At 35.9% G+C, this 5365-nt stretch overlaps 1 pseudogene; it reads right to left on the bottom strand.

Annotated features, from left to right (window-relative positions):
• Positions 1-1393: 1393 nt before the first annotated feature.
• Positions 1394-5115, bottom strand: LOC113355123 (annotated as a pseudogene).
• Positions 5116-5365: the final 250 nt, after the last annotated feature.

Below are 5365 nucleotides of genomic sequence, written 5' to 3'. Positions count from 1 at the left end.
ATTCGTGCTAGTGATGATGTACGAGAGTATGGCCTTTCAAAAGGTGATAAACATTCATGCTTTTTTGGAGTGAAGACCAAGGTTTTGTTCACGTCAAAAAAGGTGGTGAAGATTCCAGAACTTACCAGAACGTAACTTGGGTGTTTCCCAAGTTATGTGGTTCCCTAGTTTAGGATTTCCTTATTAAGGTGTCTGGATATTTTTAGGAGTTCTAAGACTTGGAGAGCAAGGATTTGTCTAATATATAAGGGGACTTATATGTTGAGTAGAAATATATTCTCTTGATTATTCTCGTGGTGGTTTTGGCCGTGGATGTAGCCTACAAAGGATAGGTGAACCACGTAATCTTTGTGTCGTGTGTGATTGTCTATTATCGTATTGATCATATATTCGTGCTAGAATTATTCGATCATGCTAATCTAAAGATGTAGTAAAGGATTCGAGCTAAGTTATCTAAAATAGGATGTTTCATGAAATTGACTTCTATGGAAACATGCTAGTTCGAGATGAACGTAACCTCAGTTTCCCGACACAGTTGATATTGATTATGATGAGGAAGACCCTTAGATGAGGATAACAATGACGCCATTACTTTGATGAGGAAGACCTTTAGATGAGGATAACAATAATGCCATTACTTTGGTTCGTAATAGTTAGTTTGATCTTTTTCTTTTCGATGTAATATATAGTTAGTTTGAATTTCAGAGTAATCCTCATCTTCAAATTCAATGAGATCTTTAGTTGTTGTTTTTTTCCATAATGTGAAATTTCAACGTTTGATTAATTCAAATGTTAAGAAAGGAATATTCATTATACAAATCACATTACAGCAAAAAGAACTAAAATGATTGAAAGGATAACTATCAAATTACGTAAATATACTGAAATGATCGAAATGATAATTAAAAATTTTAAGAAAATAAATCCTGTAAAGATTTCTTTTCTTTTTATGAATTCAACTCAATCGTGTGCGTTGAGATCCTCCTCTAGTATTAATATAACCCATTATTTTGAATTCTCTCTCATGCCATTCGTATGAAATTTTTTGTATTAATTCCAACTAGCTGAACTCAGAATTCAAAAGGAGTAAATTTTAGTCACGTTGCCCAAGGACACTCCTCAATTCCCGCTAACATCTTATTGGATTTTTCTTCTGTGTATTAAGTGATTCAAAATCTAATACTAAAAGTCGGGGAATTCCTTCTCGGAAAATAGAAACAAAAAAATATAAGCTATGAGGCCATTATATAGAGGATAACAATTTATCAAATGGGTGCGCTTTCGCATTGAATGAATTTATGGGTGTGTATTTAGTTGTGAAATACAGAATAGAATGTGCATGAACTTGAGCACACATCTTTTTTTTAGTTCATGCAGTATTTTGTGGTTGAAAATCTCAGTCAAGCCCCTCTTCAAAATTCAAGTGTCTAGTTTTCAACATTGCTAATAAGGGTACGAACCCTCGACCAATTTGGCACCCATATAAGCAGCATTATCTATAGCCCCCAAGCAAATTGGCACCCTTGTTAGAAAACGTTGCCTGTAAGAAGGGAAGAAGGTTTTGTAGCTATGGAAAGAAGGATTTAAGTAACTAGGGAGAGCGTTTCCTATTAAGACAATTTTAGGCTACCGAGCCTCATTTTTTTCTATATGCAAGTGTTAAAACAGAACTGAAAATACAAATGTTTTCCGAGATGGCATATGTTAGCAAAATGTATAAATATTTTAGAATTCCGGGCCTCAAAATTGCAACTTCACAGAAGATTGCCACAATGTCATCCAGGTACACACGTGTGTATTTTGTTCTTTACAACATCCAGAAATTACCAGTTCTGCTGCAGCATTGTTTCTGATTTGCGCACAAGGAATATCTTGGGACTAAAACCTACATAAGCTGCCAAAGGTATAACATGAAACTTTCTAGAAAATTGTGGGAATTTCACCATCCACATCCATATCCTCAGACATTGTATGTGCATTCTCTCGGGCTATTCTGAAGGCAAAACAAAATACCCTTTTGACTCTTTTGTGCAACTACAAAGAATATTAAACCGAATAGAAGAAAATAAGGTTAAGAAACAGACTTAGCATCTGAAGGTGCAGTCCAATACTTTTTCACTGCAAACAGGATTTTCTCTCTAAAATGAGGACTATCTTCATGATCAATAATCTGGCTACTCCATTCAAAACCTTCAGTCATGGTTTTAATCTTCAGCAAAATATCAACATCGTCTCGGAAAATTACTGTCCCTTCTGGCCGTAAAATTCTATCCATCTCCAGTATAATATCTTCCATTTCGCATCTGAAATGCAGCATAAAATTTTAGTTGAAGCTGAGCAAAATATGGTTATGCTTTTGGTTAATGTGGGTGAATCTTAGGGGTTGATTTTACCTGTCTTGATAGAGACTAAAAACTGAATCTGCGTGAATGAGATCATACGTCCTAGGATAAGTAGACATTGCCTCACACCTACATTTTGAAACAACGTCGTAAGAAAATAAGATAACGTTGACAGGAACATTTTTGGAACCAATCTAGTTGTAGTATGAGCCTAGAAATATACCAACTCTGATATGTACCGATCAATCCACGCTCATAAATGACTCCCAACGTATCAATTTTTGCCTCAGGAGGTACCACATTCATTACCCACAGAGGGTAATCGACCAGTGAGGCAGCAAATCCACCCAATTTTGCATTCATGTCGAGCAGATTTCTATACCTACCATCTTTATTCCCAAGTTCACTATTCACATTCTGGTAATGTGCTAATCTTTTCTTCCAGAGTTTGGTATCTTCTTGGAACATCTTTTCTGTGATGCCTTCAATACTTCCGGAACGAAATCTTGGTGGGGTTGCTGTCAATCGTTCTGGCCAATTTGCTAATTTTCCACCAGAAACTTCCCTTAATTCGGCTACCTCAGGAAGTGGAGTCAAACATGTGTCCATTTTAGTGTACCTGAAATGACAATTCCAATCAATTTAGACCAATGACTAAACTGCATGAAAATTTGATTTTAAAAGACAAAAGAAATAAACAGTACCAGGCCTGATCAGGATTTTGAGCTTGGCAGAATGCTGGCCTCCGCAGGACTTTACGATTTATCTTACAGTGAACGTGGTTAGTAGGTTTCTGCCAAATTGCAATATCACCGTTCTCTGCAAACTTCTTCCAACATAAGCTTTTGGCTACGGCTTCAATTTGTGATTGTTCGGAATGTAAGTCATCTTGTGTTCTGTTCCATCCTCTGTAATGTTGTTTCCAATTGATCGGGGACCTGACAAAACCCAGTACCCTCCCGGCCGTAGAATTCTATCAACTTCAATCAAGTACTGCCTATCTAATTTCACATTACACACCAACAATGACACACATTACATTTATTATAATAATCCATCCAAATATGCAAAAATTGAAATGGTTCTAAGTAAAATTTAGTACCAAATAATCCCCATGGAATTAGACACCGCGAGCAATGAGCCATATCAAACGCCCTAGACGGGTATGGAAGCCTATTCGAAGCAAGTACACCGATCAATGCCGGTACTCCTCTTTCAAGTGCAAATTGCACTTGAGCTTCATGTGAATCTTTTGGCGCAAACGATATCGGCAAAATGTTTCGAGATAACAGGTAAGCTCCCCAACTTGCTACCTACACAAAATCATCAAAAACCCATATTCCAAAACACAAAATTATTTCAATTTCTTAATTTAAATTCAAAAATTCATTAAATGCAATGAAATCTTTGTTCTTCAAAGTTCTTCTGACTGAAATAATAAATGAAATCTTGACCCATCCTGTGACATTTCTGAATCAAACCCCCACCCCCAAACAGTTGCAGGAGGAAATTTATTGCACCAAATTCAGTCATATCCCTAATTTTTCGAGATTTTAAATTAATTATAAAAAAATAACGTTCTTATCTTTAACCAAACCTTCCAAAACAAAACATCCTCCATTAATCTCAATATCAATACTTAATTAAAAAAAATTATGAAAAAAATAACTTACCCCACAACCAGTGTCAATGGCAGTTCTGATAGACCCATCTTTAATAAAATTAATCAACTTTGCAATATCATCAATATACTTATCAGCACCATTAGGAAACATAGTACCACCACCAGGAAACCTAAACTTATCACCTTCAAATCGAATCCAATTCTGACCAGCTTTTTCCACTGTCAAATGTTTATGAGGAGCATTACTAAACCATGCAAAATCTCTACTCACAGGCCACTTGAACGGATTCTTGTAACCATACGGTGAATCCTACATTTCAATAACTCTTCTTTCTCAGGACAATGTCTTTCTCTGTAAATTAATTTATCTCTTGTAAACTTCAATGATCTTTGTAAATCTTCACATGGTGTGTACTCACTGTATTTGATATCACAAGGTGGGAAATAAGTATTTGATACATATGGCTGTGCACTAATGAGTTCTTCTTCTGCTGTATGATTTGGTTTGAAATTAAGAACTTGTTGGGTTGTTGTTATGTTTGATATTGTTGGTGATAAACAATTTTGATCATGATCTTGTGATATGATGGCTGTTGAATTAGTACCATCATTATGTTGATAAGCACCAAAGAAGTAAGAAACTGAACAAAGAAGAGATATTAATAACATTGGTACAAGATTTGTGTTTTTGAATATTGCAAGAATTTTTTTTAGAATTGTGTTGTTGTTATGCCCTGCCATGATCACCTCCTTCTCCTCCTCCACCACAACCACCACCCAAACTCTGTGTTTTTTGGTTGTTTCTTGGTTATTGGTTTTGGGTTTGAAGAGAATACAGAGATAGATCAGAGAGAGAGAGGTTTTGATGCTAGTGGACATGAAGAAGATGGAATTAAGAGACGTGTTATAAAGGATGCAGGTGCACTCTTATTCTACGGCACACAAAATTTCCTACTTAGAGAAATTAATTATTGAACCATGCCAACCAGTTAGTGATGCACAAAAGGAACCAACATTTTATGTAAAATTGTAGAGCTTCGTCGTGGGAGGTTTCTATATGATGGTGAAATGTTGTTCCTTTATATATTCCGTTTATGACATGACATTTATGGTGGTTGTTTCTCCGAGCGTTGCATTATAATAATATAGGATTTGAGTTACGAATGAGCAGGTGGAAGCGTTGTAATCTATGAACTTATGTTCACTAGATTTATCTTTATTGTGTTCTCACGTGTGATGGGAAGTGTCTTTGTCAACTTTAACCGTGAATTTTGGCACAATCAAGAACCGTGGTGTGATGGCGGTTGGTGGTAATGGCGGTGGTGTAGATGTAAATTTTGAGGTTGCGTAAACATAAGCATATCTTTTCTGTGAACAGAAATAGCGGTTGGAACCTTTT

Source organism: Papaver somniferum, chromosome 3 (genome assembly GCF_003573695.1).
Source record: "Papaver somniferum cultivar HN1 chromosome 3, ASM357369v1, whole genome shotgun sequence".
In the NCBI taxonomy this organism is placed as follows: Eukaryota; Viridiplantae; Streptophyta; class Magnoliopsida; order Ranunculales; family Papaveraceae; genus Papaver; species Papaver somniferum.
This window is presented reverse-complemented; position numbering and strand designations above follow the sequence as displayed.